The 23,707-nt window shown below is 38.1% G+C and overlaps 1 long non-coding RNA gene across 1 annotated transcript; it reads right to left on the bottom strand.

The window, feature by feature from the left end:
- Positions 1–2,586: 2,586 nt before the first annotated feature.
- LOC119004074 (uncharacterized) lies at positions 2,587–22,457 on the bottom strand. Its single transcript, XR_005070107.1, has 2 exons — positions 22,198–22,457; positions 2,587–3,092 (listed from the first exon to the last, which is right to left on the bottom strand). It is a non-coding gene; the product is annotated as an uncharacterized LOC119004074 (long non-coding RNA).
- Positions 22,458–23,707: the final 1,250 nt, after the last annotated feature.

Genomic DNA, 23,707 nt, shown 5'->3' with positions numbered 1-23,707 from the left:
CTATGCCAGCCAGGGCCTGACCAGGCTCTTGAAGGGAATATTCCAGTTCCATCTCCCCTCCCACGATTCTGTTGGAACCCAGGAAAATGCATCTGTAAGTGGTCTTCAGGCCACCTGCTGAGAAATGTGTTAGAACTTTATTATTGACATTTTTTATGTTTTATCTTTCTGAAATAGTATTACAATCAATGTATATGCTTTATGGATTACTATTTTCATTTTCTACCCAAAGTGCCCTAAATTAATGGTGTATCATACATTAAATGAAGTTTTTAGTTTCTAGCAAATGAAAATATTCCCTTTAACTTCATCAACAGCCCTGTGAAGTAGGTTTTGGGGGGTGGGGATCCTGCCTAAAGTTGTCATGCGGCTCCCCCAGGACAGGAGTCCATGTGAGTTTGCTGAAGGCAACAGAGCACGCACCTTCCTACACTAGGACAACTTAGCAGGCAGATTCCACCCCCAGGGAGAGCATGGGATTGCAGCTCAGACTGCACAGCATGGGGCAAAAGTAGGTGTACAGTTGTCCCAATGGAAAATAATATAATTAATAAGTAATATAAGAATAAACCCTTCTGTTTCTTGTCCTCATACTGTAAACCTACTTCTGCCCCACCCTGTATTTTGAAATTCATTAGCTAGTCCCACTCTCAAACTTTTCCATCATAAAATTTAGGTAGGAATTCCACATGGTTATAATGAACTTAAAACTTTAGGTTCACCTCTAGAAACTTGAAGTGCCTATCAAGTTTCTAGCATTTGACATTCAAACAACAGAAACTTGATGCCAACAGACATTTATGTGAAACAGGAAAAGAACTGGGGCCCAACTGTTCTGAGAGGACTTTCCAGAGGCATCCAAGGGCTGTCTGCATTACAAACAGAGTTATTTGCCTTACACTCTCTTGACCATGCACTCTGGCAGTATAACCTTAGAATAAATTTTCTTAATAAATAAAAGCAACTGGCACCTTGTTTAAGTGGTGTGCTCATCACAGTTTGACCGAGCAACTTGGTAGAACCAACTCACCCATCCGGAGTTGAAGGAACAGAAATGAACAGATTTTTTAAATAATTATTCATAAGATGTCAACTCTCATAACACTGTTTCTTTATTATCTGTTGACCTAAGGGGCTCTTGCTCTGCTCTCAGAATAATGTGTGACATGCTGACATCCGGCTGGTCAATGTTAATGAGATATTTAGTGGGTGAAAGAGAAAGGCTTGGTGAGTCAGTCCAGCCCCGACTCCCCTTTGTCTGTCATCCACTGCGACAACTCACATCATTTCAAGGGTGCAGGTTGCCATGAACTGACAGTGGAGAGTCTCTGACCCTACATATTTGTGTTCTAGGTAATGGGGGGGCAAAGGATACATGATGATACAAGAAAAATATAGGTTCTTATGGGGGCAACTTTGCCCACAAGTCCCCCCGTCCGCCACAGATGAAAGTGAACACTGCCAAGACATGATCTGCTTGGGGAGGAGAGGTGGTCAGTTTCTCAGAGGAAAAAGGCCTTGAGTCCCCTCCTCCAGGGGCTTTTATTGGGTTGTAATACATAGGAATATAGGGCGGCAAGGATCAAACAGTAGATAACATTTTTTAAAAATCTGAGGGCTTAGTCTGAGTCAGAGTCTGTTAGGAAGGGGGTTTGCAGAAACTTTAGGGTTTCCTGCTCAGACCCTTAACATAAAAATGAAAACACTCTTAGCAAAGTAGGTTTCACAGGATTTTTTTAGGAATTTTTTCTTATGCCAAATTTCCCCCGGATACTGCTTTAGCAAGGCAAGGAGCTGCACCCCTCCCCATCAGGTTTTCAGGCTTAAGTGGTTTAGATCCAGGAAGCACTTCTCCCAGAGGACATAGGGACTCGGGCTATGTCACAAAGATGAGGGGCAACGGTACATTGCTCCCTCTTTGTTGCAGCCCCCTGAGTCCTTCCATGATGGTCTCCCAAGTGATTGAGCCTGGCTTAGGTTGCCCCTCTCTCTGTGAGGAGTCTTACCAGTCATTGACTTTTGACCATGCTTTGGGGGTAGGGAGAGGAAACTGAGGCAGCATTTGCTACCAGAGAGAAGCTTTTTTCTCCTGTGGCTTGCATTCTGGAGGTCACTCGCTCACCCTTAGCCATGACAGGCAGTTACAATTCCTGAAACCAGTCAGAGCAGTCCCCAACAGGTTCTTGTGAGGGAAATACTTAAGCATCAGAAAGAAAATGTAGACTAAGAGAAAATGGCAGCCAGGCAAATGTCAACTCCTTCTTTCACAGCGTTGTAGCTGTGTGACTCTGGGTAAGTCACTTAAGCTCTCTGAGCCTTTTTTCCAATCTTAAAAATGAGATAAAATGCCTCAGAGGACAGTAATGCTGATGAAGTAGATTAATCTACATAAAGCGTCTTGTGCAGAGAAACATGTTCAAAATTATACTAAACAATGAGAATTTAAATAATACATATTTTCTATAACATCAAGCAGTATATTTTCCATTTTGATCCAAATATTTGTCAAATATCACATTTTATATGGCATGGATGCTGTTTTTAGAGGTATACAAGAACATAATGTACAAATTTAGAGAAAGATTCTGTGATTCCCAAAAGGCAACTACATTATTTTATAATACACTTGACTCAAAATTGTCTTCTAGGTTGGTTTCAGAAGGGCTCATGTCTTCGTCAAGCTCCTGTCCCATGTTAGCCAAGTGACACTGAGAAAGCCAGCCTATGTGAAATGGAGTGCTTTAATTTTATCTAAAAAATAGGATAATTCTACCCTTCTCACCTCACAGGGTTGTACAAAGGAGGACCAAAAAAAAAAAAACCCATATATGACAATGTGAAGCACTATGGTAATGAGAAAGATTACTGTTCTGAGGAGTCCAATGAATTTCTGACATGTGTTTACACCAGTGAGCTTAGAGAACTAGGTTTTCATACAGAAGCTCTAGAACCACAGAGAAACCTCCTGGAGACACCAGAGTGGAGCAAGGCTGCCTGAAGGAGTTGATCTGTCATCTTCCATTTCTTATGGGGAAACTACTCTTGACCAAATCTTGGGCTGATCTTCAGGCAAAGCTGTTGTTGCTCCTTCCCTGCATAGGGTCATAAAATAGGTTTCACTCAAAGAAAAACATCATCAGTTAGATTTATAAATTTTCATAAAAGAATTTCAATCTTGCCCCCTAGCTCAGGGATATAATTTAGACAAAAGTTAATGTCTAAATTCAAGGGCCAGCAGAAAAGATAACATTAAACTTACTACTTCCTTTTTCTCAAAAACAAGTTAAGAAAATGGATTCTCAAGTATATGCTCAAAGCAACATGCTGCCCACTTGGCTCTTGATCTTTTATTGTAAGAGGATTTCTAATTAGCCAAAAAAAAACCCCTATTAAGGCCTTCCTTAAATGACAATAGTTTTCTTAAGTATGCATTAATTAAAAAAATACATAGTGATCATAAAAAATATTAACCACCACCATGAATTCAAAACTAACTATATATTTTTTAAAAAACACCTACCTGTACCTGTAAAAACAGCCATAGCTATTGTGTGACATTTTTTTATTTGGTGTGTCAACAATGTGTAGTGAAAAAATTCTTACAAGTCTACTGAGGTCCCCACAGGGGCAGGCCTTGGAACCTGGCTGAGAACCATTGCTTCTAGTTTACAAAACTCAAGTTCCATGACCTTCTTAACTTTGCCCCAACAGAAACACTTCACTCTGCTATAGTTGAATATGTTTATCCTTAGATTTTATGGAAGTTTGAGATCGACCACTGTTTCATCTAGTGCCACTTCTTTCAGAATGCCAGGAAATGCTTATATTTCTTAAAAACCTAGCGCATGGTGTTTGATTACAGAATGAGAGTTGTTGAGGCAAGTGATACATGTATCAAAGGAGCCTGCCTACCTGCCCAGAGACGTCTGCTGTGGCAGTTCCAGGGTCTGATCCTTCAGTCAGCAAATGCTGCTAGAGTTGACAGGACTTCCGAGACTGACTTACTGCTCACCAAACTCAAGGGGCTGGTGTATACATCAGAATGCTAGCACGTGATTCCACAGCAAGGGAAATACCTAGCCAGTGGGACAACACCGGGATCCACCATTCAGCACGTGGCCTTCCCAGTAGTAAAGTATTTGGGAACCAAACTATTTATCAAAAGTGGGCTAGTAAATACTGAGTTTGACCAATAGAATCCACAGTTTCTGGTCACCTGACTTCTCCTTTTTCATGCATTTTTCTCAGAATGTTCTTAGAAGCATTCTCCAAGACAATTTCTGCTAGCTTTTGTTTCTTGATTGAGTTTCTACCAAATTTCCGTCCAATTTGAAGTGTCCCTACTTCTTTGGCTAAGCTCACCCAGCTAAACAGACCCTAAAAAAAAGAATTAGTTCAAACCATTTATTTAAAAAGGAGATTCCAGGAACCACTGGTGAGAGTTGGGAGGTGAGACAGGAAGGGAAGGAAACCATTACAGGGTATTTTAAGGAGTAGGTCACTATTGTGGGTGCTTAGGTCTCAGCCTTACAGAGGATTTCTGAGAAATGATGTAAAACACTCCTTAGAATGGCTGCATTGTGAGGGCTAAGGAAGCTAAAGCACTTATCTTCCACCTCCATCCACCATTGGCTAAGGGATGATCCCAGAGACATCAATTCCCCAGAACTTCGGGCCTTCCTGACCCATGAGCTGGGCATACTGTAATGTATGCTTATAGAAAGTCACAGGTGCTCCCAGCAGGAAGTTGTGAGGTGAATAAACATGGTGAGTGGGGAGGGCTATGGATAGAGTACCAGCAGCATCTACTAATAGCAGCACCTACCACCCGCGTCTTGGGCAGAATTTGTATCATGCCATTTCAAACATGGCAACTTTTCCACTTGTTGGTCTTCCTCTTCTCCTTCTGGCACCCCTATAATTTGGACGCTGGAATGTTTAAAGTTGTCCTGGAGTTTTCCAAGCCCCTCCTCATTTTTTTGAATTCTTGTTTCTTCATTCTGTTCTGGTTGAATGTTTCTGTCTTCCTTCTGCTCCAAACCATTAGATTTTAGACTCGGTTTCCGTCCTTTCACTGTTGGTTCCCTGTACATTTTCCTTTAATTCAATTTTCATAGCCTTCACTTTTTCCTCTACTTTGTGACCATATCAACCAATTCTGTGAGCATCCTGATTACCAGTGTTTTGAACATCCGAAGGTTGGCTATCTCTTCATCTGATAGGTTGGCTCTCTCTTCATCGCTTAGTTGTATTTTTTCTGGAGCTTTGATCTGTTCTTTCATTTGGGCCCTTTACTTTTTTGTCTCATATGACTAAGTGATCAGAATTTAACATATGACTATTTAGGTACTAGAAGCAAGACCTCAAGGCAGATTTCCCCCAATTGCATGGGCAAAGCTCCTGGAAACTTGTGTGACTATTTTCTTAAGATAAGGGCAAGAACTTTTTAACTTTAGATCCTGCCTACTCATCTTGGTTCCTAAGATTATTGAGGCGATGAAACATGATAGAGAATGTAGAACAGAAACATGGTCCAGGCTGTGGACTAGCTTTCCACTCCTGCCATTAATGAATTGCCACCAATATAACAGCTGGAAATAACACACACATTTGTTATCACATAGTTTGCATGAATCAGAAGTCCAGGCTTAAGATCTGATGAGATCAGGGTAGGTCAGGCTTCATTTTAAACCTTCTTCTAAGTTTGTTCAGGTTGTTTTCTGTGGCTATGTGATAGAGGGCCCTGGCTGTCAACTGGAGACTGTCCTGCATCTCACCCAGATTTTGTTTTTGTTTTTGTTTTTTGCCACATGAGCTTCCTCAATATGGCTGTTTACTTTATCAAGTCAGGTAGGAGAATTTCTGCTAAGAAGGAATCTCATAGCCCTGACTGGTGTGGCTCAGCAGCTGGGGTGTCATCCTCCAAACCAAAAGTTCACCATTTCCATTCCTGGTCAAGGCACATGCCTGGCAACCAAGGCAACCAAGGTATCTCTCGCATATAAATGTTTCCCTCCCTCATTTTCTCCCTCCTTTCTTGTCTCTCTAAAAATAAATAAAATCTTTTTTTTAAAGAAAAATCTCATATAACCTAATATAATCACAGGAATAACAGCCACTTTTACCACGTAACATAACCTACTCAAGGGAGTGACACCCCATCACTTGACATACCATATTGGTTAGAAGCAGGTTACAGGCCCTGTACACATTCAGGGGGAGGAGATTACACAAGAGTGAACCCAGAAAGCAGGAAATCATTGGGGGTCACCTTAGGATCTGTCTGCCACAGATACATAGTGAGTACTCAATAAATATTAATTTGGTTCTCCTGCTTTAGATTCTTCTGTCACCACATATATTACCACCATCATAGTAAATACAGGCTAGAATAAAGACTCAGGATGGACTTTCTGGGATAGAGAAAACAATTCCGACATGACAAGTCCATGGTAACAACAAACACTGTCAGATCATATTACCTGCCCATACACAGTTATCACACATTTAATGTGGTGAAATATTCTGGCCACATCACAGTCAGGCTGAGCTGATGGTTTTAATTTGGACCTAAGGCTAGAGCTATGCTGATGCCTTTACCTGCTGGCTAGACTGAGGGGTCATATTCCCATGAGCTTCTGCTATCAAGGGGAAGGTTTTGTTCCCTCTTCACCTTGAACTTTTCAAGCAAGTGAAACCTAGTATTTACCAGGTGGGAAAACTGTCATTAGCTGTTAATCCCTTGCATTTAATGTGGAATGAGTTTCTGAGTTAGATATAAACATACAGGGGTTGGCAAATTCAAGCTCTGGGAACTCTAAGTGGTGATTGAAATTTGGCTTTCTTAAGAACTTGACTTAAAAAAAAGAGCTCCTAAAAGTCCACAGGCAGGAGCTTCCAAGAAGTCCCCTGAGGATAAGCTGCAAAAATGCTTCAGGTGCGTATAACTACAATCATTTCCCGCCCCAATCCCAACAGCAATCTTCCCAAAAATGACCTGGAAGTCAGCCTTTATTTCAACAAGAAATAGTCATGAGTCAACTTTGATGATTATATTCTTGTAGTTGACTTTGTTAATTTCAAAGATACTGGGCTTGTTTTATTGATGGAAGATGATAATGCCAATATATATGCATTGAAGACCTCATAAGCAAAGTAGTGGGTGTTTGTTTGTTTGTTTGTTTTAACTGTCCTCTCTCTGAACTCAGAACCTGAGAAAACTCAGGTTGTAATGTTGGAATCAACAAACATTGTGAAGAAGACAAACACGAACCTGAGAAAACTCAGGTTGTAATGTTGGAATCAACAAACATTGTGAAGAAGACAAACACTAGCCTATAAGTTCCAATTGATGGAATTTTATTGTCCGTGTGTACCTCTCCTTGATGACACCGTTGGTGGAAAGGGTCCAATTGGCTTGAAACCCCACAGGGACTCGATCTAAAATCCACTGGGAACATTCCTCAATGTCTGTGCAGATCACCATTAAAGTTTTGAATAGCTTAGAACTAATTGGCTGTGTGGTTAACTCAGGTCGGTTATTGGCAAACTCTCAGAACATCAATTTTTATTGGCATGATTATTAACCAAACATGTTTAATATGGAACTAATAAGAAGAAATGTTGTTATTGATCACAACAAATTAAATTTATCCCAATTGATGAAGAGGCTTACAGGTTTAGGCTCCATGAGATAAACTACTGTAATTTTAGCCACCGTTTCTGATATTCTCTTTCCTTCTGCTTTTCAGTACCTAGCTCAATATTCTGGTTTTTCATTAGATCACATTGTGGATGATGGAAAGGAGAATGTCATTGTACTTATCTATGAGGACCTATCCAAACAGTCTGTTGGTTTTTGCTAGCATCTAAGTTTCTCTGCCTTCTCCTGATTTTGAGGTCGGTGATGTTTTCTATCAACCTCAATGTTAACAGAACAGTTAGAATGGGTAACATGTTGGTAGCAAGCTTCTTCCTCCTCTGCCGGGCATTGAAAAAAAGACTAATGGTGTGATTGCTTACATTTTAAGAGGTATAATTTTCATCATGGATTAAGAAATCTTCTGGTGAATAGAATGGTCTATAAAAGAATCCATCCTACCATTAATAGCCTGTCTGTGACCTCCAGAACCCTGAAGCTGATAGGACATACCATGGAGTGGTTTTGCAAAGTTTTTGTGCCTGATTTATATTTAACTTAACATAATGTCCTTAAGGTTCATCTGTAGCATTGACAGGATTTGCATCATTTCTTTAAAGCTGAATAATATCCTATGGTATGTGTATACTATAGTTTATCCATTCATTCTAAATGGACATTTAGGTTTCTACCTCTTGACTATTGTGGACAAGGCTGCTATTACTATGAGCATAAAAATACCTCTTTGAGACCCTGCTTTCAATTTTTCTGGATAAAGGACTTGAATAGACATCTCTTCAAAGATGATATTAAAAATACCCACAAAGCATGTGAAAAAAATGTTCAACATCAACATCACTAATTATAGAAGAAGCACAAATCAAAACCAAAATAAGATACTACCTTGTACAGCCATTAGAATGGCTACTAGAGAGAGAGAGAGAGAGGGAGGGAGGGAGGGAGGGAGGGAGGGTGGAAGGAAGTATTGACAAGAATGGGAAGAAATTGGAACCCTTGTGTACTGTTGATGGAACTGTAAAATCGTGCAACAGCAACGGAAAACAGTATAAAGGTACTTCAAAAAATTAAACACAGAACCATCATATGATCAAGATTTATTGATTTATATACACATTAGCAGTGTGCATCTCTGCCTATTAGATACACAGCATCACTTCTACAGCAATCTATTATTCAAAGCAACCACAAGGTCAGCCCAGATTCTAAAGAATAGATGCCACCTCTCAAAGAGAGGCATGAAATGCATGTATAGCAGTGGGGGAATGGTGGGCAGTTATCTCTAGAGACCACTTACCACAGATGCCTTGATAGAGGGATGATAATCTTACTTTTATTTCATTTTGCATTTCTTTAGATTGTGAGTTCTTTTGCATTTGTAATTTGTAATTCTGTCCATGTCTTGTGATATTTTATTTCTCCATCCATTTTTAAATTTTTTGTAAGAGGTCTTTATATATTTTATGGATCATTAAAAAAATAGGACGTTGGCCCACTTTCTATCATATCTGTGGTAAAACTCTCAGTTTGTCCTATAGTGTTAAATTTCTATATGCAAAACACATTCTAAAATTTTAAGTTTTCACTTCTGGCCAAGATGGAGGTGTAGGTGGAAACACTGTGCCTCCTCACACAACCGAAATTAAGGACAACAAAGATTTAGAAACAAAAACACAACCAGAACAGACAGAAAATTGAGCTGTACAGAAGTCCAACAACCATTCATCCAGGCCAGTAAGAGGGGCGAAGCTGGCATCTGGGGGAGAGGAGTCGCGGCAAGAAAAGGGGGTGGCTGCCAGACTCACCAGGATGCACAGGCAGCACGGGACTAACAGACCCTGGGCGCAGGGAGAAAATGAGCAAACCCAGTGAGGCATGCAAGGCGGTTGGCTGACTACGATCACACATTCACGTGCAGATAAACCAGGCAAAACCACACAAGCCAGGGCTCCAGGGATGGGAAATACAGCCTAAAAGCACTGGTTGAAAACACTTGTGGGGGTTGAGGTGCTGGGAGAGACTCCCAGCCTCACAGTAGAGTTTGTTGGAGAGACCCACAGGGTTCTAGAATGTATACGAGCCCACCCACCCAGGAACCAGCACCAGAAGAGCACACTTTGCTTGTGGGAAGCAGAAGAGAAGACTGAAATCCAAGAGAGAGCGGAGCAAGCACCATTGTTCCCTCTATGACCCTGATTGGGTTGACCTGTTCTGGTGATCACCTAAGGCTCTGCCCCTCATATGTAACAGGTGTGACCTGACAAAAGAAATTATGGCTCAAACAGAAAAACAAATCAAAGCCCCAGAGCCAGTACTTTTAAGCGACCAAGAGATAGCCAACCTATCAGATGCACAGCTCAAAAAACTGGTGGAATGCCCACAGAACTGGTTGATTTGGGTTGCAAATTAGATGAAAAAATTAAGGCTACACTAAGTGAAATGAAGGAAAATGCACAGGGAACCAGTAGTAGTGATGGAAAGAAAACTGGGACTCAAGTCAATGGAGTGGACCAGAAGGAAGAAAGAAACAACCAAACAGAAAAGAATGAAGAAACAAGAATTGAAAAAAAAATGAGAAGAGTCTTAGGAACCTCCAGGACATCTTTAAACATTCCAACATCCGAATTATAGGGGTACCAGAAGGGGAAGAGGAAGACCAACAAGTGGAAAACTTATTTGAACAAATAATAAAGAAGAACTTCCCCAATTTGGCAAAGGAAATAGACTTCCAGGAAATCCAGGAGAGTCCCAAAGAGAGTTGGACCCAAGGAGGAACACACCAAGGCACATCATAATTACATTACCCAAGATTAAAGTGAAGGAGAGAATCCTAGAAGCAGCAAGAGATAAGGGAACAGTCACCTACAAAGGAGTTCCCATCAGGCTGTCAGCGGATTTCTCAAAAGAGACCTTACAGGCAAGAAGGGGCTGGAAAGAAGTATTCCAAGTCATGAAATCCAAAGACCTACAACCAAGATTGCTTTATCCAGCAAAACTTTCATTCAGAATTTAAGGGCAGATAAAGTGCTTCTCAGATAAGGTCAAGTTCAAGGAGTTCATCATCACCAAGCCCTTATTATATGAAATGTTAAAGGGACTTATCTAAGAAAAAGAAGATAAAAAATATGAACAGTGAAAGGACAGTGTAGTTATTAACAACCACACCTAAAACAAAAGCAAACTAGGTGGACAGCTAAAACAGGAGCGGAACCATAGGAATGAAGATCAAATGGAGGGTTAATATGAGAGGAGTGGGAGGAGGAGGGAGGGAAGAAGGTACAGAGAATAAGTAGCATAGATGGTGGAGAAAAAATAGACAGGGGGAGGGCAAGAGTAGTGTGGGAAATGTAGAAGCTAAAGAACTTATGACACATGGACATGAACTAAAGGGGGGAACTAAAGGTGGGTAGGAGGAGGTGTGCAGGGTGGAAGGGAATGAAGGGGGAAAATGGGACAACTGTAATGGCATAATCAGTAAAACATATTATTAAAAAATTTAAGTTTTCAAGTAGCCAAATCTGTTGAGTTTTTTTTTAAGGAATAACATATTTGGTGGCAATACAAAAAATACATAATCATAGTGAATATTTACCTTTTTTTTGGCAACTCAACTAATGCTTTTCCTAATTTAAGGGAATTTTCTATAGTCTGGGTTTACTATAAAACAGGCACATACCCCTGGGGGTATATATTTGATTCACTAAGGGAGCAGAAAAATATTAAAATAACTCTTTATTTATTTTATCTTCAAAAATATAGAAATTTGCCCTGGCTGGTGAGGCTCACTGGATTGAGCACCAGCCTGCAAACAAGAAGGTCAAGAGTTCAGTTCCCAGTCAGGGCACATGCCTGGGCTGTGGGCCAGGACCCCAGTTGGGATTGTGTGAGAGGCAGCTAATTGATGTTTCTCTTGCACATGTCTCTCTCCCTGTCTTTCTCCCTCCCTTGCCCTCTCTCTAAAAATAAATAAATAAAATATGTAAAAATACTTAAAATATAGAATTTAAATTTTACCAATACTTAAAATAGGCACGAACTCTGGGGCCTTTGCTTTCATCATCTGTCAGGAGTAAGAGTGACCCTGAGAGAAGACAGGCTCGAAAATGTGGAAGGTTGGTGGTGCCTTATGCCTTCCTTCCTTTTCAGAGCATTTCAGTGCCTTTTACATGTATCTAAAAAATAGACTTATATTTTATAGTACCCAGGTTTATTTAAGCTGTCCTTCCAATATGGACAAGTGTCTAGGAAGCTTTCTGCAAATAAATAAAGACAACATACACTACTCTCGGTGCAAATATAAGTGAACAACAAGAAGCAGCAGTTGAATTCCAATTCTTGTTACCCACCTTAAAAGCTTATCAGATCTGTCCAGAGATTGGCTGTAACAAATAGAATGAACAAGGAGACTATTTGAAACATAGATAGAGGCTTACATTCTATCCTTACATTTTAGCTCCACAGCTAATAGTAGCGTGAAGTCACTATGATTGGCAAGATGGTCTACCTAACCATCTAATACGTAAAGGCAAATCTCTATCATTTATTCTCAGATTAAAAATTAACACCATACTCATTCCATACTTCAACTTTTCACATTAAGCTTAATGATGGTGATTGCATTGAAGTTTCTTACTTAAAATCTTTCTGAGGAAAAAATTTTCTGCTGTTGACAGCCATTTAAAAATTGGTACTGACATAAACTTAAGAAAGAGTCCTTTGAAATTCTCTCAAAAATAGCTAAAATAGTATTTTAGTGAAGCATATTCAGTTATGGTTATTTATAACCACTTTAGGGAATAAGTAAACTATATTATACTACCACTAATACAAATTTAAATAACATAAAATAAACAAAATACAACCTCCATTTTCATCTTTATCACATTATTTAAAATATATATCTGTATGTAATTTTTATATATAGTCATATAATAGCCATGAATAAATAGTTATGTATTATCAAGAACATTATTGGCCCACATAGTGGGCAAATTAGAAATAGTGCTTTTTCTTTAAATAAAAGTTTTTTATTAGTATATTCCTTATTTCTACAAAATAAAAAGGTATAAAAGTGTTCTCTATAAATTACAAAAATATTATTAGGCATAAAATAATAAAATATTAACATTTAACAAAAATAATTACAAGGAACACAGTCAAAATATCTTTTTAAATGATGATTTCCATGTTTACTTACTCAAGAATCTCATTTTCTAAAAGAATCATTGCTTTTTCATTTTCTTGCAATATTGCAAACCTTAAGTATTTCTAAGTACATTTTAATTTTGAAACTCTACACTGTCTACTGACAACTGAAATTGGCATAGTTACTTACGACCTTGGAGCTAGAAATTTATTTGGAAATGTAGCTAGTAAATTATTGCTTCAAATATTTTAATATTGAAATTATAATGTTTCAGAGGAAATTAATATAGATTCTACAGTAGAAAATACCTTCAAGATTTTAGTTTCTCATATACTTACTACCCATCAATATCACATTCTCAATTATAGTCATCAGTAGATTTCATATTCCTTATATTTCTTCAAATGACATGTTATCTAGAACACCGAAACAGTCATAGTATTCTTTTATTATAATAAGATTTTCCTTAATGATGATATTGACTGATCTAAGAAACAAAATTCTCAGCTTGGAATTTTTTCTTTTGGACCAGAGATGGGTTGTTTGTGGGGTTCCCAGCCAAAACTGGTTTTCTTCTCACTTTTAGTTTGTCTATAACAGAGAAGTTCACATCTTTGCCAAGAGATTGCAGTTTCCTCAGTAATGATAATACACTTTTATAGTAGTGCTTTTCTTTTTAAAAGGGATTTCTTAATCTCTTTGAAGTTTCAAGGATATTATGTGTTTTGAATTTTGGAATTTTGCAGTATTTTGAATCCTGCAATATTTTGCTTATAGCATTAATACTTTTAAAAATAAGATAAATTAGCCCTATGTAATATATATAAATATGACTTTTTTCAAGTATACTTTCTCTTCTAGAATTTGTACTTTTATGAATACCATAAAAAAATCTAAAACAGTTCTGCACCTGCCTCTAGTTGCATTATTAGTAACATGATGTTACAACTGTATATTACAAATCCAACAGTGGCTAACTACTTATATTTACCAACTTATAGTTGGTAAATGTGTTTTCAGTATTTTCAATTTCTACTGAGACTGAAAACTAGTTATATACTTTGCACAATATAAAAAAACTCTTCAGTGTTGTTAAAAAGATTTTTTTGCTGTCTCATTTCCTCCCAGTTTAAAAACACCACCAAAAGTAGAATATTGGTATTCTATCATTTTCAGAATCTCTTTGCTGCAGTTTCTTGTTTTTACATGCACATTTATGCTGTTATTGTAGCAACATTTTGTCTGTGCAAGTTATGTATATGTGTATTCCTTTTATGGCTATATCACCTACTGGACAAAATTCTCCAGTTGTCACATGTAGAAATACAAGACTTGCATTTTCAAATTCACTTATCTGTCAATGATTGTCCTCTGTTCAACACGGCTGAGATTTACATGCTGTGTAGCAGTCAGCTTGCATGGTCGGAAAAGCCCCCCATTAAATATTCGGGAGTTTTGGGGCCAGTTTTTAAACTATTGAAAGCTTAAAACCAGCCTTACTAGGAGTGCTTACACTGAAATTGGCAAATGCCATAGTTAGGGCTTTGTTTTTCTTTTTTAGGAGAGTCAGTTTATCAATACACCTATGACTGTATATATAATAATGGAATAATAATTAACATTACTCACCCTATTAAATGATCTCATTCATGCCATCTGCTATCATCTTAATTTTTGCTTTATATTTCATCTCCTAAACAATGTGCAATATTGCTATTTATTGTTATGTCTATGTTGTGCATAACTGTCAGTCATAAAGTTATCAGATTTGCTATGGTTTCTACCAAATGAAGAAAATTCCAATTTTCATTACATTTTGTAGGTTATTCTCTGAATGCTAAATTGTTTTACTAAATGCATAATTGTTTATAGTATACATTTACTAGTAGCATGTTAACATTTTCTCATCTTTAAATAGTTTATTTTCTGTAGTGTCGATAATTATATATATTTAAAGCTGCTTAATTTTCAACACAGTAAAAACTGTGGCAAATTTCACTCTATTCCTATTTTAAGACAATTGAGGGACACAGTCTGCCAATCTGTGTCCCCATTCTCTTTCTTCAGTTGTCCTTTTTCTTCATCCCTGAAGAGTTTACAAATAAACGTCTTTAGAAACAATGCTTTCAGTGTTGTTTTTTTTTTAAGTAACAGGGGCCAGGAATTTTTTTCACCATTTGTCAAAATTCTTGTGTAAAATGTTGGCAAAAACTGGAAGATAAACTTGTCTTATTTGAGATGGATAATCTCCACGAGAGGGTTCTGCTGTTCAATATTCAAATATATGGACATGTACTTGAATCAACAGAAAGTATATTTCATTTAATGAATTTACATGCTTTTTCCACTCTACTTTTAAGAAGTTCATCCATTCTTACTGACATGAAACCAGAGGGTGAACTCCCCCCGTGCCCCGTCTGTGAAGCATCTGGGCTAGATTCTCCTGAGATAGTCATTTCCTTTCCTTTATTTTCCCCCTGGCATTCTTGTTTTTCTGATTGTGATACATTTTCTTATCTTTCAACTATCTGGGCAGAAATAATGTAATCATTTAATATATTCATCTTAGAAAGTATAATATTTTTAATTGTTTATTTAATGAGCCACTCAATTTTAATAGCAATTAAAATTGTATGATAAAATTTTCAAATCAACCAAAAAATGGACTACGATATAATTAGATCATTACGTGGTAGTGGCAGATAAATATTACTTATAATGTAGTGATTTGTGTAGGATGAAAGTATTATTAGACTTAAGTGGAAACTGCAATATTGTCCTACAAATGAATAAACAACAAAACTGTAAAATAAATCATAAAATTTAACTAAACTTTCCCAATAGGGAAATTTTTTTCATTTTAAGATATTTTCTGATGAGCATATCAACGTGAAAAATGGATTCTGGTGTCAGAAACATTGCTTATAGTCACAACAACAAAGTTCTTTGGTTTTTGAACTTGACCTTCTTCATGAATCACAGCAAAATGATATCTGTCTACTCTGTTATGAGAAGACTTCTATTAGATTGATCAGGGAACTGTCACGATAAGTATACAAATATCTATCTCTGAAACCTACAAAACTATAATAAAATTATTTTAAAGTTTTAAATAATAAACCTGTCCATAATATGAATAGCGCTCTCTTCGTTGGCATGCCCTTGTGTAGGACACAACCCAGACACCTGTAAGCAACGCTGTACCCTTCCATTGGGCATGCACATTCAGAAGGCCTGCAGACCATTTCCCTACCGTAGTCTAAGCACCAATTAAGGTGGCATTACTGGTAGTCTAAGTAAAAAACGAACTCTAGTTAATTTAGTCAGTGTATTTCTTTGTGATTTCCTCCATTGGTTTTGTTTTCTATTTTTGATTTCAAGTTATTTCCCTCTCTGAAATGATCACACTAATCATCTGTGTTTTCTATTAAAAACCCTTTTAATTCTGTTAAATGTATTTTAGTACATAATATATAGTAAGAATCTAATGTTATCTCAAAGATTTATCTATTTTGTAATCACTATTTAGTAATCTTTCTCTATTTCTGATGTAATTTTATCATAAGGATTGTTGATATACTAGGGTCTGCTTCTGTAAATATCTTTTTATTTATACCTAGTTTTCTGCCATTAGCATGCTTTTTCACTCACCATAAGTTTATAGTACATTTCATTATTTGGCAAAGTGACTCTTCACTTGTTGTGCATTGGTTTGCTTTTTTCATGCAACACTTTTGTTCATTTCTTATTTTAAATGTGTAACATGGGACTTGGAAGTGTGGAGATAGACAAAAGACATTTCAAAGAAGGAAACAGAGTAAAGGCAAGAAACTACCACTGAATAGGTGTCCTTGAGGCCCAAAAGCAATGATGAGTTTATAAAAGGAAGGATACTTTTTTTCTTATCTCTGGAAGCTAAATTTCCCTCTGATATCAAATTATCTAGGTAAGAGAATTCGAGAAGGAAATAATGTACTTGAAGTGTGTATCAATGCAGTGGTCTCACCATAGTATTTGTTGCTTATTTAATTTGCTCTTTAGCACATGTCATATAAATAGAAAGTTTCTGAAAATATTCTGAGAAAGTAAAATCTTATTTTCATAATGGTTTCTCCTAAATCAGATAGTTGTTTCACATTGCTCTCCATGGAAACCTTACCTGCCACTGACTTTTATGAAGTGTCATACCTTCTTTTAGTAAACCTGAGTCAAGATTTAAGGAAGCCTTGGTTGTAAAACTGAGAGGTTGTCTTAGTTTCATTTTGAAGTTTTAGAGGTTATAAAATCTCAAAACAAAATGAAAGCTCTATAAATCATGAAACATCAATTTTATAACAAATATTTTGTAATGTCCTATGTTCTGCCACAAATGCAATTTATAATAAATTTACCTACCTACACACAGATTTTTAAAAACCAGTATATCTAACTTTAATATAAATCAAAGGAAAGAAGTTAATTTCAACATGTAAATGGTTGGTCACAGTCACACTAAGAGGTGTAATGAAGCTGTTAGACATTTGAAACTCTTACAGTAATCACCATGAACGAGACAGCTACAAATGCAGATGGATGAGGTATGTTGCACTGGCAACTCAAAAGCCCAAGTGGAGAGACTGACAGGAGTGTGTTTTTCCAAAATGGTAAACCACTTTTGATCAAGTTCAGCCAAAAACAAAGCACAATCTTCTCTTGATTTGTACATAGTTGCTTATTTGAAAAAAGTCAGTATACATATAAAACATATTTGAACCTGAGCTCATTTCATTGTACACATCCAATTCCTGAGTGCATTCCAGAAGTCCTATAAACTCTTGCCATTTCTAAAGGGTAGGTTGTCAAGGACCACCAAATGTGACATTCCTAATATCACAATGAAATGACAGACAGGATCAACCATTATAATCTCAGCTACGTTAGACAAAGAAAAGTGAGCATAGCCAGAATGACCGAGAATGGGCGGCGGAAGACTACTCAATATGACTTCCCAAACCAGAATTCTGAAACATATAGAAAAAACTAACCCCAAGGGAAATAAAGGAAAAATTAAACAAATGAGACTACATTAAATTAAAAAGCTTCTGCATGGCTAAAGAAAACATTGTGAAAATGAAAATGGATCCGGCCATATGGGAAAACATATTTGCTAATGATACCTTGTACAAGGGTTTGACCTCAAAATATATATAAAGAATTCATATGATTCAATTCAAGAAGACAAACAATCCAGCCAAAAAATGGGCAGAGGACCTGAACAGACACTTCTCCAAGAAGCTTCATATGAAAAGATGCTCAATATCACTAGCCATTAAAGAGATGCAAATTAAAACCACAATAAGATACCACTTCACACCAGTCAGAATGGCCATCCTAAACAAACCAACAAACAAGTGATGGCAAGATTGTGGAAAAAAGGGAACCCTATTGCACTGTTGGTGGGAATGCAGACTAGTATAGCCACTGTGGAAAACAATATGGAATTTCCTGAAATAACTAAAAATGGAACTGCCTTTTGACCCAGTGATTCCACTGCTGGGATTATACCCTAAGAATTAAGAAACACTAATTCAAAAGAACCTGGGCACCCAGTGTTCATAGCAGCATTATATACAATAGCCAAGTACTGGAAACAACTTAAGTGTCCATCAGTAAATGAATGGATCAAAAATTGGTACCTTTACACAATGGAATACCATGTAGCAGAAAGAAAGAAGGAGCTTCTACCTTTTGATACAGCATAAATGGAACTGGAGAATATTATACTAAGTGAAACAAGCTAGTGGTGAAAGAAAAATACCGTATGATCTCACCTATAAGTGGAACCTAAAGAACAAAACAAAAAATGAGCAAAATAGAACCAGAGGCAGGGAAATAAGGAACAGACTAACAGCGACCAGAGAGGAGGGGAAAGGAGGATAAGGGTGAAAAGAAGGGAAAGAGACTAGTCAAGGAACACGTATGAATGACCCATGGACATGGACAATAGTGGGGGGACTGACTGTGGGAGCAGGGGATGGACTGGGTGCAGGAGCGCAAAGGGTGAAAAACTGGGACAACTGTAATAGAACAACATAAAACATTTAATAAAAATAATAATTTTTAAAAGATATTTGGCTATTGGAATAAATAATCAGGACATAAAGTCACCCAGTAAATTTTTTTCAAAGTATAGAAGAATCTGAACGTAATTTTACCAAGTCATCCTCAATTAGCTCTGTCACTGCAACAATGAAATATTTTCACTTATAACAGTCTACTATTTTTAGTGGATTCTTCTAATTATGCTTATACACATAGGATCAGTGCTCTATATCCTGAACTAGAAATTTACTGAAATTTTTCTTAAGTCTCACCTGCCACTTGAAGGAGAAAAAAAGCCTATTACAAACCAAGTATTTTAAAATTTTAACTAATAAATGAAATGTCAAAGGAATAATGACCCCCTAGAAGTTCAGAATCAGAGACCTCAGAGACATGCTGCCTCATGTCCCCCTCCACCAGAATCTTGAATGTCTCAATGCCACCCATGACACCTGCCTCACCCACTCCTGGTTAAATCACTGCTTCTGAGGCCAGCATGCCTTTTCTGAATGCTTCTAACTGTGAAGTTCTTCATTAAACTAATGGAGAACATGACAGGAAGCATAACGAGGCCATGAACCCTGGGGCAAAACTGAGTATGATTCCTGGCTGTGCCACTCATCAGCTATGTAAACTTGAGAAATCAGCCCTGGCCTGGTAGCTCAATTGGTTAGAGCTTCATCCCAATATACCAAAGTTGTGGGTTCAATGCCCAGTTTGGGCACATACAAGAATCAACCAAAGCATGCATAAATGGGTGAAACAGCAAACTGATGTCCTCGCTCGCTCTCTCCCTCTCTCCTCTCTCTCCTCTCTCTCTCTCCCTCTCTCTCCCTCTCTCTCTCTCTCTCTCTCCCTCTCCTCTAAAATCAATCAACCAATTTTAAAAAACCTCATTTCTTCACCTAGTAAACAGGGACAATGATAGTATCAATTGATCTGGTTGCTATAAGAATCAAGAGTTAGCTTCTATGAAGTGCTTGAAACAATGCCTGGGAGATAGTGAGTGGTACATAAAGGTTACCAGAAACTCCGTTCTTGGTCTTCATTGTACTCTTTGATTACTCTGAATAGCAGAAAACTGGTAGAGCTACAACTAAGGATCCCAGATTGTTGTACGATTTCTCATATTGCATGATTCTTATTCTTCCCATTTTTGCCAGGCTGTTTTGAAAATCGGGTTTCTAGATTGAACCTCTATCTCAGGTAGGTTCTGACCTGTACAATATACAGTGTGTTCATGCCACAATATAAAATCAGTGCCTACTCTACTTCTAGCAATGTGTCTGTCCAAAAATCTTACTACTGTAGGAAGCTTGAATGCCAGTTGAAAAAATAAGGTGTCCAAGAAGTTTCATGGCTTATAACTGAATTCAATTTATATTGTAAGTCTTCATGCTACTGGGTGGCAGAGACTTAGTTGACTTAATTCAAATTCAGTTTTCTTGGCTCCCCCCAGGTTTGCATCAGAATTCTACGGGCCTTAGGTTTGTAGAACATAGTGTCAAGTTACAGGATGTAGTGGGAGAAAGCATCTAACCATCCATTGACATCTACATTGTTATCCACTCAGATGTCCTAGTTCCCTTCTAGACGTTGTCATTGGTCATTGTGAGACCAGAACTGCATCCTCCCACCCTACCCTGTTGTTCCCATCCTTAAAGCCTCTTTGAGACTCTGAATCTTATTTGAGTCACTCCCGGGGAGGGGGGGTGGGGGGGGGGATTCTACTGCAGGGAACTACTCCAAGTTGTGGGAACTCTGCTGTGTTTTCAGACCCTAGAACCAGCTGTTGCTGCAATGTCATGCTCTGACATGAGGTACTCCGGGAGGCTTACACACTGAGCACCGGAGCTGCCTCTCCCCACGGCCATCCCCAGACACTACCCAGATACAGAAACACTGGTCTTCTCCGTTCTCCTACCTCCAAACTTAGTCAGTGTGTCAGCCCTTAGCCTGACCCCATCGCCCCAGGGAGTAACCAGGTCTCATCATGTCCTGTCCAAATCTCTCCAACTTTATTCAGAATAAGAAAGGTCTGTTCATCTTTGGTTTTTTTGCATTCTTTCAAATATGCCTAAGCTCTTTTGAAAAATCAAAACTTACAAACTTTACCACATTTTAAAATCTACCTTGTCTATTGCACCTCTTTTCTTAAAAAATGTAGGCAAATGCCTAGCTCCCAAAATTGTAGGTAGACAAAAAGAGGAAGAGGGTTAGAGGTAACAGGAACCATGAGAAAAAAGTATCAGTTAGAATTATGAAATGTCTCACCTTATCTTTTTTTGATGACATTCAGTCAAACTGAGTCACTTGTATGATCAAATAAAAAATATTTTCTTAGCACCTACTATACAGGCAAGGCATTGTGCTAGGTGCTAGGTACACAAAAATGAACAAGACATGGCCTTACGCTTAAAAAATTACCCTCATCACTCAACTAGGTCTCATTCTCTCTATTCTTTTCCTGCTTTATTTAAGAATATATAATTTTTCAGCTGTATTATAAGTTTTTTGCCTCTCTCCTTCTTTCAAATCTCTTATTTTCCAGTTGTATGTTCCTCCTACTCATCCATCACATTTATTTTTTAATCTAATTTGTCATCCTTTTATTTAAAAGTTTTCAGTGGTTCCCATCATCTTCAGGACCAAATATCAGGCACAGTCTTAGTGCTTAAAAACATTATTTCCTTTAGTTCTCAAAGTAATTCTATCAGGTAGTTTATCTGATCTCAATTTTTTACATTTACTATTTAATCCTCACCTGAGGATATGTTTATTCATTTCAGAGAGAGAGGAAAGTGGGGGGGGGGAGAGAGAAAGAGAAAAAGTGGGGGGAGGGCAGAGAGAGAGAGAAAGAGAGAGAAAGAGACATTCATCAGTTGCCTCACGTAATTGTCTCAACCAGGGATCAAACCCTCAACCTAAGTACGTGCCCTGAGCAGGGATCGAATCCACAAAGTTTTGGTGCCCAGAACAATGCTCCAACCACCTGGCCAGGGCTTGATCTTGACTTTTACAACATAAACAAGGAAGCTGAAGCTTAGAGCACTCAAGCTATCCTCAGCAAGCTGACAGAGCTGGGAGGGCTAGGACGCAAAATCAGCTTTCTCATCTCTCCATCCACTTTCAGTATCAGACTTAGTGTTCTGGATCCTTAATCAGTCTCCCTTTTGCATGAAGGAGGGAGCCGTAGTAAGACTACTACTACTGCTGCCCTTACCACCAATACTGTAACAAGTATCCACTGCGTTTAGATTGCATGCCCTTATTTATCTTCAATATAAAAAGGAAGGAGGAAGAAGACACTTACCTAGTTGGCCAAGTCGGTCAATCAGCCAAATGAACTTTGGCAGTCCACGGATGACAGATTTTGAGCCAAATCTCCCTCACAAACAATATATACCATACAAAGATTTAAAGATAAAAATACTCAGTGAAGCATTCCAGTTCATACACCATGTCATTGGAAAAGTCAAATGAAAATCCCAGTCTTCTCAATTCTCTGTCCACTAAAGCCATAATGCAGCACGTAAATCTACTGATCCGAATGAACAGAGATGTTTTAGTAAGTTAGCCTGGTGTAACAGGCAACTTAACACTTTTGAAAGCTTCAGAATATGGCAATTAATCACATCTCTAGGAAGCATGTGGTACACAGCTAAATGGCGATTTGCAGGCAAACCTCAAAAACACCAACGTTGCTTATGACTGTAAACCTCACTCAAAATGTTTTCCCAAGTGGTTTCAATATTCAGTTGGAAGAGTGACAGTTGGACTGAATGGTTTTCTTTTCTCACTTTTTTTCAGAAACGAATCCATCTCACTACTGCAGTGCTTTGCAACATTTTTAAACCCAAGACCCCTTTGGATAAACCCGAACATCTCACAGCACCACCTCCACCTCTGACTCCCACTCTGACCGGTGAGCTCTGTGTGTGCAGGAGACAAATTCTATTTCCTGCCTGTTGTGTCAGGCAAGAAAAAATTTATTCTCTTCATTCTTAAGTGATTATGAGAAAGGAGGTGTTTCCTTTCTAAATATAAAAGTATTTTTATTTTTTTCAAACCACGTATCATCCTGTCTGAACACTGATCCTGTCACTAAATTAGCAAAGTGCTCAACTGGTTAACAATCCGTGCCTATTCCTGTACAACACTGGAGTTCGGTTTAAGATTCTAGATGGGTCTTAGGTATCCAAATATTTAGAATATTTGTCACTCATGAAAGAGTTTCTAGCTAAAAAGGATAGCGAGCAGTAGAAAGGAAATTCACATAATCACAAGTAATCTAAGTGTCAGGGGCCCCAAGAAATTATGTGGTTTCATGCTTTCCACCCCGGGACCTATTGGATCCAAAACCTTGGCAAGCACTCAGCTGATTCGAATGACCACCTTGACTGGGGAACCACTCCATTTTATTCCATTATTTGACAGTTGAGGAAACTCAAGTGCAAAGAGATGAAGTGCAACTAACCCAATGTGCAGACCTAACTTTACTCTCCACCGGTGCATGGTTATGGCAGCCATGACAAAGCCATACAGCAGTCCTCAGGCATAAGGCTGCCTTCACTTTCTGGGGATTTGCTACAAAAATGGCTGTTTCATTGGTGCACACGCCTTTCTTCCCCCAAACACATGCACACAATTGCAGCATGTAATGGTCAGTCAGTATCTCTGGAGATGAATCCTTCAGCTTCTTCCTAGAGGTAGATACCTAGTTATGTAAAGGCTTGGTGGTTCAGAATGCAAATGTTTTCACTGATACTCCCCTGTCCCCTTTACATTATCGTACCTCACTGCTACCGGCTGCTGTGCCTGGT

This window comes from Sturnira hondurensis, unplaced genomic scaffold (assembly GCF_014824575.4).
Source record: "Sturnira hondurensis isolate 20B ecotype Veracruz unplaced genomic scaffold, ASM1482457v3 Scaffold0019006, whole genome shotgun sequence".
Lineage (NCBI taxonomy): Eukaryota > Metazoa > Chordata > Mammalia > Chiroptera > Phyllostomidae > Sturnira > Sturnira hondurensis.
The sequence above is the reverse complement of the archived record's forward strand: the minus strand, read 5'-3'. Positions and strand labels throughout refer to the sequence as shown.